General features: G+C 42.0%; 1 protein-coding gene across 1 annotated transcript in view; it reads left to right on the top strand.

Annotated features, from left to right (window-relative positions):
- The first annotated feature begins 248 nt into the window (after positions 1–248).
- The window catches only part of LOC122214302 (claudin-18-like), a 109,763-nt gene continuing 95,364 nt past the window's right edge, over positions 249–14,647 (top strand). Inside the window, exon 1 of the mRNA XM_042929252.1 lies at positions 249–302. The gene's annotated coding sequence lies outside the window, so the exon portion shown is untranslated. The remainder of the gene's footprint in view (positions 303–14,647) is intronic.

The following is a 14,647-nucleotide window of genomic DNA, read 5'->3' on the forward strand; positions in this document are numbered from 1 at the left end:
CAGTCAGAGAACCTGCAAGTACAGAGAGCTGGGGCTCCATGGAGCTGACAGAACAGCTTAGGTGAACTGTTTCTATGCTTGTTTGCTCACAAATGTTTGTCTAACAAGTGACCCTGCATGTGGCAGAGTTCCACTGGAAGTCAGCACTCATTAAAATTTAGTAGTGATGTTGTGGGGGGGAGTAGTTAACCTCCTTCTATTTCTTAACCTTTGGCAGCTGCAGAATCAAATGGAGTCAGTATTTCCAGAAAAGAGGTCACTCCACCAAAATCTACTTCGTGTTTCTCTCTGAAAATCCAAAGGTAAGGGCCCCCTCGGTGGCTCAGTCGGTGAAGTGTCCAACTCTTGATTTCAGCTCAGGTCATGATCTCATGGTTTGTGGGTTCGAGCCCTGCATTAGGCTCTGCACTGACAGTGTGGAGCCTGCTTAGGATTCTCTCCCTCTCTCTCTGCCTCTCCCCTGCTCATGCTGTCTCTCTCGGTCTCTCTCTCAAAATAAATTAAAAAAAAAAAAAAAAAAAGAAAGAAAGAAAAAAAAATCCAAAGCTAAGGATGATTTAGCAAAAACATTTTGGTAAACAGGACTTTTTTTTTTTTCCCTCTAGTAACAGTGATTAGGATTTATTGATTTCAGCCACTTTTAGGCATACAATTCTGTGGTAATAAGTATGTTGTTGTGCACCCATCACCACCATCCTTCTCCAGAACTTTTTTATTTTCCCAAACTGGAACTCTGTGTCCATCAAAACCCTACTCCCATTCTCCCCTCCTCTTACCCCCTGGCAACTCCCCTTCTCCCTCCAATCTATGAAACGTCTCCTGAGGAGTCTGAACAGCAGCCTGTGATGCCCTCTTTTAGGCTTTGAGCTCTGGTGACCCTACCTCTTCAATTTTGTTCCGTCAGCCCAAGATTTAAACTGTTTCCTGCAGTAATTAATCTTGGGGTGACCTCAGCATCTCCATTTTGTTTTCAGACTTCCAATGCCTCAGTCATCCATTCTCTGTATTAAGTCCCCTCTGTTTAAAATATGATGTTTTTTAAAAATGCTTATTTATTTTTGAGGGCGAGAGTGAGAGAGTGAGAGAGAGCATGAGTGGGGGAGGGGCAGAGAGAGAGGGAGACAGAGAATCCCAAGCAGGCTCCACACTGTCAGCACAGAGCCCAACGTGGGGCTCGAACTCACCAACTGCGAGATCATGACCTGAGCCTGAGCCACCCAGGCGCCCCCTAATATATGAGTTTTTTTTTTTTAATTTTTTTTTTTAACATTTATTCATTTTTGAGACAGAGAGAGACAGAGCATGAACGGGGGAAGGTCAGAGAGAGAGGGAGACACAGAATCCAAAACAGGCTCCAGGCTCTGAGCTGTCAGCACAGAGCCCGACGTGGGGCTCGAACTCACAGACCGCAAGATCATGACTTGAGCCGAAGTCGGACATTCAACCGACTGAGCCACCCAGGCGCCCCATATATGAGTTTTAAACTGTTTTGATTTTCTGTTTTCCCAACTGGGTTCTGACTTCTACAAATCCAGAACTCAGGCATTAGGGGAGAAAGAAAAGAGAGAGAGCCAGGCAGGGAGGGTAAGGAAGGGAGACCCTGACTGGAGGCACTGACACACCTCCTCCGCTCTACACTGGACCTGGCAGAAGCAAACTTAAAACTGCTAGATAGGACAACTTTTACAAACCGTGACACATGGAACTCCCACAGAGAAAGCACCTCCACTGGAGGCCATTACAATTTGTAAAATCATAATTATCAGATTTAATAGCAGTGTAGACATAGCTGAAAAGTGGATCAGTAACTTGGAAGAGAAATTGGAAACCATCCAGATGATAGTACAAAGAAATGAAGAGATGGGACACATGAAGCATGATTAAGAGAAATGGAGGATGGGGGCGGACGGCTCTATCAGTAGAACATGCAACTCTTGACATCAGGGTCCTGAGTTCGAGCCCCACGCTGGAGGTATGGTCTACATAAATAAAAGAGAGAAAAGTGGAGGGTAAAATGTGTGAAACGAGAGGGGAAGTAAGGGAGAATCTAGGTAAACTGGGAATTTTCTATAGAAATTGACTGAGAATTGCCCAGAACCGAAGAAAAGTAGGAACCTCTGTCTCAAGTAGGATAAAAAATGACAATAGAATGTGTAAGTGTAATGTTTTTTACTGATTGTGTGCATAATATATGTATTATATTGTTACATTTATCAATCATAAAAGGGATTTTCAGATTGGGCAAGAAACACCAGCTAAATATATGCTATTTATGAGAAATCCACCCCAAACATAATGAAATCAAAGGTTTAAAGTAAAGGAAAATGAATCTATAAAGAACTTATCAAACTCAACACCCAAAAAACAAATCATCCAGTGAAGAAATGGGCAAAAGACACGAATAGACACTTCTCCAAAGAAGACATCCAGATGGCCAACCGACACATGAAAAGATGCTCAACATCACTCATCATCAGGGAAATACAAATCAAAACCACACTGAGATACCACCTCACACCTGTCAGAATGACTAACATTGACAACTCAGGCAACAACAGATGTTGGCAAGGATGTGGAAAAAGACAATCTCTTTTGCACTGCGGGTGGGAATGCAAACTGGTGCAGCCGCTCTGGAAAACAGTATGGAGGGTCCTCAAAAAGTTAAAAATAGAACTACCCTATGATCCAGCAATTGCACTACTAGGTATTTATCCAAGGGATACAGGTGTGCTTTTTCGAAGGGGCATATGCACCCCCATGTATATAGCAGCACTATCGACACTAGCCAAAGTATGGAAAGAGCCCAAATGTCCATTGATGGATGAATGGATAAAGAAGATGTGAGATGTATATATATATCTATATCTATCTATCTATCTATATATATATAGATAGATAGATAGATATAGATATATATATGTATATATGTATATATATACATACATATACATATTTACACACAATGGAGTATTACTCAGCAATCAAAAAGAATGAAATCTTGCCATTTGCAACTACGTGGATGGAACTAGAAGGTATTATGCTAAGCAAAATTAGTCAGAGAAAGACAAATATCATGTGACTTCACTCATATGAGGACTTTAGGATACAAAACAGATGAACATAAGGGAAGGGAAGCAAAAATAATATAAAAACAGGGAGGGGGACAAAAACATGAGACTCTTAAATATGGAGAACAAACTGAGGGTTACTGGAAGGGTTGTGGGAGGGGGGATGGGCTAAATGGATAAGGGGCATTAAGGAATCTACTCCTGAAATCATTGTTGCACTATATGCTAACTTATATGTAAATTAAAAAAATAAATTAAATAAAAATTAAAAATAAATAAACATTTAAAATCTTTTTAAAAGTAAAGGAAAATGATATCCCAAGAAATCATTCCCCCAAATAAAGTTGGGGTAACAATATTAAACATTATGGACTAAATGTTTGCATCCTCACCAAATTCCTATGTTTAAGCCCTGCCTCCCACATGACTGTATTTGTAAATCAGATTGTAAGGGAGGGTCTGGATCCCATAGGATTAGTGTTCTTATACGAAGAGGGAGAGGGGGCTGAATTAGTGGCTCAGTTGTTTAAGTGTCCGACTCTATTTCAGCTCAGGTCATGATCTCACACTTCACAGGTTCAAGCCCCACATTGGGCTCCATGCTGACAGTGTGGCACCTGCTTGGGACTCTCTCTCTTCCCTCTCCCACTCTCCCTGCCCCTCCCCTGTTAGCTCTCTCTCTCTCTCTCTCAAAAATAAATATAAACATTAAAAAAATTTAAAAAACAAAAAAAAAGAAGAGAGAAAGGGAACAGAGCTCTCCCCCTATCTCTGTGAGCACATGTGAGTAAAGGCCATGTGAACACATAACAAGAAGGCAGCTGTTTGCAAGAAAAGAAGAATATTTACCAGAACCCAACCATGCTGGCCCTCTGATCTCAGACTTCTGGCCTCTAGAAGTGAGAGAAAATATACTTCTGTTGTTGAAGCCCCCAGTCAATAGTATTTTGTTATGGCAGCCCAAGCTAATATACTAGCAGAAGGTAAAAGGATAAAGAGGGTCATATTAACAGGATTTTTTAAAAAAAATCACAGAATGCTAAAACAATCCTGAATTTGTACACATCTAATGGTTTAGCATCAAATATATAAATCAGAAGTATGGGGGGGCGCCTGGCTGGCTCAGTTGGTAGAGCCTGCAACTCTTGATCTCAGGGTTGTGAGTTAGAGCCCCACATTGGGTGTGGAGATTACTTAAAAATAAAATCTTGGGGCACCTGGGCGGCTCACTTGGTTGAGCATCTGACTCTTGATTTCGGTTCAGATCATGATCCCAGGGTTGTGGGATTGAGCTGAGCACGGAGCCTGCTTAGGAATCTCTCTCTCTCCCACTGCCCCTCTCTGCTACTGTCACATGCTCTCTCTCCTTCTCTCTCTCTCTATAAAATAAAATAAAATAAAATAAAATAAAATAAAATAAAATAGTCAAAATTATGTAGAATAAAAAAATCATCTGATAAATCCACACTTGTAATTAGAGACCTTAACACATTCTCCTTAGAAATTTTGATCAAGCTTGATCTAACAGATATGTAGAACTCTGTGCCCAGCAAACAGAGAATTATTAAGTGCATATGAAACATTTTTATGAATTTATTTTTGAGTGGGATTTTGTTTAGGTTTTTGGATGCTCCAAGAAAACCTTATTTTTTTATTAAGTATATAGTTGTCACATTTATGAATTTATTAAGCTGCAAAATGATTAAAAGAATTAATATCATATAGAAAACTTTTGTTGACCATGATGCAGTAAAATTAAAATACATTTCAAAGCAATCACCCCGAAGACATACACCAAGAGACCCAAGCAGGCTCTTTGAAAAGGATAACAGCATAGATAAAGGCCTGGAAAGATCAATAAACAAAACAAAAAACAAACAAATAAAAAAAACAGAAAAAGAAAGAAGGCAAAAAACTTTAAGTTTGAGATTGAAAAAGGATGTGTAAAATCAGAATACGATAAAACAATTTAATGCAAATGAAAGTCAACAATATATTTTAGTAGTATATGATAAGTTTACATTAACAATCCAAAGATGGTTTAATACCAGCAAATAATAACAGATATAAGGAGAAAAATCTACATAACTATATTGATAGATTATAAAATCATTCAATACCAATGCACAATTAAGTCTCCGTACTCTACCCAAAAAGGTAAACTACAATTAGAAAGGGAAATCTCTTAACCTATTAAAGGGAATCCATGAAAAACCTGTATTAAATTTATATACTGTTAGATATTAGAAAATATCTCTTCAAGATCAGAAACTAGATAAGTACTCTCATTACCACCACTTCCATTAAATATGTCTATCTTCTTCCTGAATAGCACTTTAAAACACTTTCATTCAGAGAGGGCTTCCTATTCCCTGAATATATTACAAATATACTTTGATAAGAAAAATAAAACAGATCCAAAATGAAGATGTGGGATCCAAGAAGCAACACAGATCGATAAGATTGTCCAATGTTTTAGAATTATGGGTAGGGACACAATTATATTACAATTTGAAAGCTTAGGAAATTTATTCAACTCCTTCTTTTCTATCCAACAAACATTTTTCATATTCTATCGTGGTAAGTGTTTAAAGTTTTCATTTTGGAAAATTTCAAACATACCCAAAAGTAGAGAGAAGAGTACAGTGAACTAATGTTTTGTCCACCTTGTTTTATTACACTCTGTACTTTTGTTGGAGGTGCCTCTGGCATTTAACACAACCCCCAGACAAAATATAATTTCAACCACTGGAATTTCAGACATTCCAGTACATATCTCTAAGAGATAAAGACTTTTTAAAAAGATAATCATCAGGGCACCTGGGTCACTGTCGGTTAAAGCATGGGACTTTAGCTCAGATCGTGATTTCATGGTTCGTGAGTTAGAACCCCTCGTGGGGCTCTGTGCTGACAGCTCGGAGCCTGGAGCCTCCTTCGGATTCTGTGTCTCCCTCTCTCTCTCGGCCCCTCCCTCACAATTTGTCTCTCTCACTCTCAAAAATAAACAACAAAAAAAAAAGAAAAAAAAAAAAAAAGATAATCACCATACCATTATCACATTTCATAATCACCTTATCATCTAATACCTAGTCATCCTGAAGCTGAATATAGATATTTTGCACTATATTCTCAAGAATATCTTGAGAAACTTTGTCAGATGCTTGCTAAAGTCTTAACAGAATCTCACTACAGTTTTCTTCTAACCCATGAGCCTTTATGAGCAAATGTATTTAATTTGGCATTACATTTCTTTATTTATTGAACCTAAGAGGTTGTGCCAATGATCATTGCTTCCTTTTCTAAATCTTTAGAAGCCATCGGTTCAATAGTGCACTTTGGAATTTTACACGATGGGAGTTTGTGGAATGATTCATTTGTTCCCTTTGAAATATGGGATAAATAGCTGCGGTCTTATCTTGATACCACTCCTTTTGTCATCATGATGCAGTAACCTAATCAGATAGCTTTCCACCCAACATCTGAAGTTAAAAATTAAAAATAAGTTTGAAGAGAGGTATGGACATGCGGAGGCCTGCAGCGGTGGGACAGAGGCCATGGGCCCCCCATAGGCAACTCGCTCTACTTGTCACAGTTGTCGGGAGGCTGGTTCTGGTGAAAATGCCATGATGTCTACCTTTGCCCTATACACCCTGGTTTAAAAGCTGGGAGAAGTGACAGATCAGTACCTCAGACTCTTGTCACATTTCCATGCTCACATCACCTCCCTGTGCTGACTTCAAGCCACCTGAATATCAAGGGATATGCTTTAAGCAACATATAAGTTGGCGTAAGAAAGATTTCTGGGGCACCTGGGTCTCTCAATCAGTCAAGCGTCCGACTTCGGCTCAGGTCATGATCTCGCGGTCTGTGAGTTCGAGCCCCACCTCGGGCTCTGTGCTGACAGCTCAGAAACTGGAGCCTGCTTCGGATTCTGTGTCTCCCTCTCTCTCTCTGCCTCTCCCCTGCTCATTCACTCTCTCTCCCTCAGTCTCTTTCTCTCAAAAATAAACAAACATTAAAAAGATTAAAATTTTTTTTTTTTTTAAAAAGAAAGATTTCAGCTCTGGGGCACCTGGCTGGCTCTGTTGGGGGAACACACAACTCTTGATCTTCGGATTGTGAGTCTGAGCCCCACACTGGGCATAGAGATTACTTAAAAATAAAATCTTTGAAAAAAAGAAAAGAAAAGAAAGATTTCAGCTCGGAGACAGAACTCTAGGAGACCTGAGTGGAGTTAAGGGGAAAGGCCAAGGGCAGATACAAGGGCGGACAGGAATAGAAGTGGTTGAGATGGGGGAGGGGAGGGCAGGGGGAAGGCTGGCTTGGGGTCCAGAGGACACTCAGACACTTCATGATCTTCCCTATCTGTCATGGGCTCACTCAAAACTCAAGAGGCTGGTTACATAAACACAGTGAGCCTTCTTTTTTTTTTTTTTTTTTAATTTTTTTAACATTCATTTATTTTTTGACAGACAGAGACAGAGTGTGAGTGGGACAGGGGCAGAGAGAGAAGGGACACAGAATCCGAAGCAGGCTCCAGGCTCTGAGCTGTCAGCACAGAGCCCAACGCAGGGACTGAACTCACGAACCATGAAATCATGACCTGAGCCAAAGTCTGATGCTTAACCAAGTGAGCCACCCAGGTGCCCCATGGTGAGCCTTCTCTTGCCCTCAGTTCTGCTCTTCTGGGAAGGGGAGTGAAGTATTCTCTATGTCTGTGCTGGGAAACCGTGGTCACAAAGGCGTGCGCAGTGATGATCCCAGAAGTTGGGCATGGCCCTCAGCGAGGTGTGGGGAGTCTCTTTCCCCCAGGTCTGGGAGGCATTGTGCTTCAGCTACCCACGGTGTTTCTGACAGGTTCTCCTGTGACCTCCAGGGCAAGTTCTTAATTTATTTGATCCACTTCCCCAGGGCGCTCCCCCATGGCTCTGTCTAATCTGAGTTCTCCGAGAGATGTCCCTATACCTTGCCAGATTTTCCCCGAGCCAACTTGGGCAAAAGCCAAAGGGGCTTCAATTAATTCCATCCTTTTCATGTTCTGGGTTTATCATTGAAATCAAGACCTTTCTTCCATAGGGAAATTGAAAGCTCTCTTATTATGAATGAAAACAGAAGCAGCTTGTTAACAACATCAGTTCTTAATTACCTGTTCTTTGTTTTATGGCTTGGCAGGTTTTCCTGATTTGAAAGGAAAGAAAAAAGGATGTTTTTGCACGGGCGCATGCACACGCACACACATGCACACACGCACAAGAAAAGTGCTAGTGCTCTCAACAGTTTCTTTAACATACATTTGGGTTTTAATGCTGGTCTTCAGGTGCATAGAATTGGCTTTGTGGGTCTCCTAGTGTTGAACTGGGTAAACTCAGGATCAGGAGTTTACCAGGATGAAAAAGTAATCTGTGTGACAGAACGGGCCTATAGCTTTTGTCTTCCCACTGTTTGGTGTTTTCTCCACCATCTGTGAATTATTCTATCTGGGCTTTCTGGAAAGCCTCCACAGATTTATTCCTTCCTTCCTCCTTCCCTCCCTCCCTTCTTTCCTTCCTTTCTTCCATCCCTCATTTCTTCCTTCCTCCCTTTCTCTCTCTCTTCCTTCCTTTTCTTTCTTCCTTCCTTCCTCCCTCCCTCTTTCCCTCCCTCCCTTCCTTCCTTCCTTCCTTCCTTCCTTCCTTCTTTCCTTCCTGTCCCTTGTGGTAAAATACACATAACATAAAATTTACCATCTTACCCATTTCTTTTTTTTTTTTTTTTTTTTTTAACGTTTATTTATTTTTGAGACAGGGAGAGACAGAGCATGAACGGGGGAGGGTCAGAGAGAGAGGGAGACACAGAATCTGAAACAGGCTCCAGGCTCTGAGCTGTCAGCACAGAGCCTGACGCGGGGCTCGAACTCACAGAGTGCGAGATCGTGACCTGAGCCGAAGTCGGCCGCTTAACCGACTGAGCCACCCAGGTGCCCCACCATCTTACCCATTTCTAAGTGTACAGCTCAGTAGTGTTAAGTTCATTCACACTGATGTACAACCAATCTCCAGAATGCCTTTCAGGTTGCAAACTGAACTACACACCCAACCACTCATCCCCTGTCCCCCAGCCCCTGGGGACCACCCTTCTCCTTTCTGGCTCTATGAATTTGACCACTCGGCGTACCTCATGTTGGTGGAATCCTACAGTATTTGTCCTTTTGTGTCTGGCTTATTTCACTCGGTGCATGTCCTCAAGGTCCACCCGTGCTGGAGAGTGAGCCCACACAGATTCTTCCACCATCCATTTGACTTTTTCTGGGCTTTCTCCTTTCCTCCACTTTCATCCAGTTGTGCTAACAACAGATAAATCTGTCAATTTAGAGGTTTATTCTTTTCAAGACGGAGAGAAACAAGAGAGTTGAAGATAAAAAGGCATAACTGAGAGAAGGGCAAGGAAAAGAAGGTGGGTAGGGAGGGTCTGGAAGCATCGCTGCAACAGTAGAAACTGGGTGGAGAGGGAGCCGCAAAGCATCAGAACTGGGGGTGACAGAAAGGGACCCTGGTCACCATGCCCCCAGGGAAATTCTGAGCGGGGAAATCTTCCTTATCACATGTCCTGCCTCCAGGTAAAGAAATGGCATTTTGGGGCACCTGTGTGGCTCAGTCTGTTAAGCGTCTGACTTCGGCTCAGGTCAAGATCTCACAGTCCGTGAGTTCGAGCCCCGCGTCGGGCTCTGTGCTGACAGCTCAGAGCTTGCAGCATGATTTGGATTCTGTGTCTCCCCCTCTCTCTGCCCCTCCCCCGCTCGTGCTCTCTCTCTCTCTCTCTCTCTCTCTCTCAAAAATAAATAAACATTAAAAAAATTTGAAAAATATCTGATAACCGCCCCCCACCAAAAAAAAAAAAAAAAAAAAAGGCAGTAATGGGAAAAACAAAACACAGATAAAAATAAATAAATAAATAAATAAATAAATAGCAAAGTGAAATGCTGAAATCCAGTCACATCAATATTTACACTAAATGTAAAACACACTAACACTCTAATTAGGGGTGCCTGGGTGGCTCAGTCAGTTAAGCGTCCGACTTCGGCTCAGGTCATGATCTCATGGCTCGTGAGTTCAAGCCCCGCATCGGGCTCTGTGCTGACAGCTCGGAGCCTGGAGCCTGCTTCAGATTCTGTGTCTCCCTCTCTCCCTGTCCCTCCCCCACTCGTGCTCTCTCTCTCTTTCTCTCAAAAATAAACAAGCATTAAAAAAAAGAAAAGGCATTTTATTTTTATTTTTTAAATATTTTATTTTTAAATAATCTCTAAACCTAATGTGAGGCTTGAACCCAGAATCCTGAAATCAAGAGTCTCATACTCTACTGACTGAGCCAGCCAGGCACCCCAAGAAATTACATCGTCTTTTTATTTCATTTATTTATTTAAAGTTTATTTTTATTTATTTTGAGAGAGAGCACAAGCATGGGAGGGACACAGAGAGAGGGAGAGAATCTCAAGCAGGTTCCATGCTGTCAGCCCAGACTCCTATGTGGGGCTCAAACTCACGAACTGTGAGATCATGACCTGAGCTGAAGTCAAGATTCTGATGCTTAACCGACTGAGCCACCCAGGTGTCCCAAGAAATTACATTTTTAAATTGATCTGAATCAACCTATAATAAATTTGTAGTATTATCAATTACTACCTGTGTTGTATAACAAAAACCTCCTATTTCTGTTGCTGATAAAGGGTTACAGACTAAGAAAGAAAGAAAGAAAGAAAGAAAGAAAGAAAGAAAGAAAAAGAAAGAAAGAGAAAGAAAAGGAAGAAAGAAAAGAAAAGAAAAGAAAGAGAGAGAGGAAGGAAGGGGGGAAGGAAGGGAGGAAGAAAGGGGAGAAGGAAGGGGGGAAGGAAGGGGGGGAAGGAAGGGAGGCCCAGTCTGTGGTGTCCAGCATTATATTAGAAAGGGCCAAACTCCAGGGATGGCCACAACAAATCTTGAAATTTTCCCTGTCTTAGTCTAGAACTCACTCTTCATTTATTAATACGTTGGATGTCAAGAAACAGGTTTTTATTGGGCTCTTAATTATAGTGATGGCTTTAGAAAGTTGTTACTTCTCGGAGATGTTGAAGGTATCTGATATGTGTGGATCAGCTAAAATAGCTGGAGCCTTGCCCCTCCCCCACCCCGTGCACATCTTCCTGCCTTATATGAACACAGGAAAAGTATCTACCGAAGCCTCCAGCCTGAAGCTCTTACAGATGGGGCCTGTGGCTTCCTATGTCCAACCATACCAGAGGAAAGGCACAGAATGTTGCCTTGGCAAAGTGGCCCAAGTGAATTCTTTGTAGAATTGCAATATGTAGGTTGGAATTCCTGTGTATTGGCAAGCCTTAGCTAGTTGATGCTGTGGTTACAATTTCCTGACTTTCAGTGGCTTACCATGATCAAGGCTTATGGAAGATGGGCTGCGGGCCTGCTGAGGTTCTGGTCTTCATTCCACAAGGCCGTCAAAATTCTCTCTGGGATATACTGGTCTCAGGACAGGGGGCAAAGAATGACGGTGGAACCAAGGGAAAGATCTTAAACGAAGCAGCACCTATCACTTCCACTTGCTTTTCATTCGCCAAAACAAACCATTTGGCCAAGACTGAGCTTGCTGCACCAGTAGCTAGGAAGAGAGACAAAAATACAGCCTACCAATCGTACAGTGTCAGAGAACGGGGAGGGGACTGAGCTCACAGAACCTGCTGTGTGAACTAGGTTATGCCTTCTTTGCTCACAACTCTTTGCCCAGTAAATATCTGTGTCTTTCATCCTAACCTTGTGAGGCTGTGTAACGGGTGGGGTGGATGGTGGCGGGTGGGAGGGTCTGGCTAACCTTGACCCTGTGTCATTTCTTTATGGCCATCCTTTTGTGGTAAGAGGGAACTCAGTTGTGCACACCCAAACCAGCTCAGGTCAGACCCCTTGTCTAGGTTCCCCGACAAAGGCCGGTGGCTCCACGAATGTGCCCAGTGTGAACCTCATCCCTTCCCGCCTTCTCAAAATTTGGCTTCTGTTCTTTTCCCTGAATCTCTCTTCTGCATCATCAAATTCTTCCTTTTTCCTGAATCCTTCCCATCAGCACACGAACATGCAGAACTTTCTCATCTTAGAAACAAAAACATGGCCCTTGAGGACATTATGCTAAGTGAAATAAGCCAGACAGAGAAAGACAAATACTGTAGGATCTCACGTATATGTGGAATCTAAAATAACTGAATTCAGAGATACAGAGAATAGGTTGGTGGTTGCCCAAGGCAGAGCGTGGGGTGGGCAAAATGGATGAAGGGGATCAAAAGGTAGAAACTTCCAGTTGTGAGATAGATAAATCCCGGGACGTAAAGTACTATGCTTAATACTGCGGTTAACAATACTGTGTTGTATATGTGAAGGTTGTGAAGAGAGTAGATCTTAAAAGTTCTCATGGCGAGAGAAATCATTTGTACCTATGGGCGGTGATGCAGGTTGACTAGACCTATTGCGGTGGCCATTTTGCAATACATACATGTATCGACTCATTTTGTTGTCTACCTTAAACTAATACGATGCTCTATGGCCATTATATTTCAATTAACAAATAAAAACAAACTCTTTTAAGCCCTCAGCTCCTGTGGTCACTGCCTTATGTCTACTTCTTTTTCCAGAAAAGCATTTTCAAAAAATTGTCTATCCTTAACTCGTTTTACTCTTCTAACACTTAGTCATTCACTAACCCACCTCCATGTGCCTTCACCTCCATAATGCCACACAGCTCACATGTGCGGAGATCACCAGGGATCTCCATGTTCGAAACCCAGTGGATGGTGTTCAGTCCTCATATGTTGGTGTCTTCAGGGCACTCGATGCCTTTGCCTACGGGGTTCACTGAAACACTCTCTTCTCCACGCTCCTGTGACAAGACACCTCCTGGTTTTCCCTTATCTTTCTAGACACCCTCTTCAGAAGGTGACTGACTGACTTCTTTTCTGAGCTCCACACATTTATATCCCACTGATCACTTGACCTGCCCACTGGGACACAGCCCAGGCTTTTCAAGCTCATAGGTCCAAATCTGAGTCCTTGACCTCCCTTCCAAAACTTGTTCTCTGCCCTTCTCCCTCATGTCATGGCACTTTCACAGGTCGAGATACACACTCCAAAAATGCTGTAATTATTCTCGACAATTTCTTCTCTCCTCCCTCACCTCTAGCCCATTTCCAAGCCCCAAAATTTCTACCTAAAAACTACCTCTTGACTCTGTCTCTCTCTCTCACCACCACACAGTCTAGGCTGTCATCATTTTGTGCCGATAGAATTACAAGAACCTTCTCAAGAAAGCCTTGTTTCACTATTAGTGAAAGAGGATTTTGAAAACCCTGAGAGATTTGTTTTGGCCAGAATTTGAAGAGTTTACAACATCACCATTTGGAATTTGTGATTTGAAGGAAGGAAGGAAGGAAGGATTAAACACTGTTGTGCTTTATTCAATAATTCCTAGGCAAGTTCCTGTAAAACATTTTGAACACACGAACACACACAAGACATATCAACACAGCTGTGCATTACAGGTATAGTTTTCATCGGACCAACTCTTGAAGAGGGGCATTCTGGGTGTGCTGGATTGGAAGGGAGAGGAAGCAGTTCCAGGTTTTTCCAGGTGATCTGGGGGGGACCCACTCCCACCCCAGCAGGGATCTTGGGGTTCTGTCTCTGGTATCCCCCAGGACCTAAGGCAAACTAGAGAATGGAGTTCTCCTCATCCACCATCTGCCAGGTAATTCTCAAATGAAACCCAGAGTACCCTGGGAGATGATGCCTCCACCAGGCAGATTAGAAAAGTGTCAAGCAGTCTATCTGGCACGGTGGCATTTACAATTGAGTCAATAAGCATCTTGACATATAAAAATTGTTACCTTTTGGGGCACCTGGGTGGCTCAGTCAGTTAAGTGTCTGACGTCAGCTCAGGTCACGATCTCGAGGTCCATGAGTTCAAGCCCCATGTCAGGCTCTGTGCTGACATCTGGGAGCCTGGAGCCTGCTTCAGACTCTGCATCTCCCTCTCTCTCTGTCCCTCCCCTGGTCGCACTCTCTCTCTCTCTCAAAAATAAATAAAGATTAAAAAAAATTTAAAAAACTATTAAAAAATTGTTACCTTTTTATTTTTGAAGGAAAGTAAACCACACAAATGAAACCATAGCTTTCATTCAAAACGAATGACATATCTGAACGTCAACCAAATTATAGCTCTGATTAGTTTTTCTTACGAGTCCCTATTTCTGATCATTATTACAGCCAGTGATACTGTTCAGTTGTTAATGAAACTAAAACATTTAAAAGTTAATTTTAAAATATGAAAGGGGCCTATAAATGATCCATGCTGTGAAGCCAATTGCTTTTTTGTTTTTATGTGCATTTATAAAGAAAGAAAGAGAAGAAAGAAAAAGCAGTGTCCATTCTGGGTCTGACTCATGAACTTCCTTTTCTCTCTCCTCTTCCTTCCTCTTCTTCAAAATAAATAAACCATTAAACTGATAACCTGAAACACCCCCCTTCAACACCTCCTGATTCTCTTTAATAAGCGTTAGTCAGTGGTCTTTTGGT

The sequence above is a fragment of the Panthera leo genome, chromosome A1 (assembly GCF_018350215.1).
Source record: "Panthera leo isolate Ple1 chromosome A1, P.leo_Ple1_pat1.1, whole genome shotgun sequence".
In the NCBI taxonomy this organism is placed as follows: Eukaryota; Metazoa; Chordata; class Mammalia; order Carnivora; family Felidae; genus Panthera; species Panthera leo.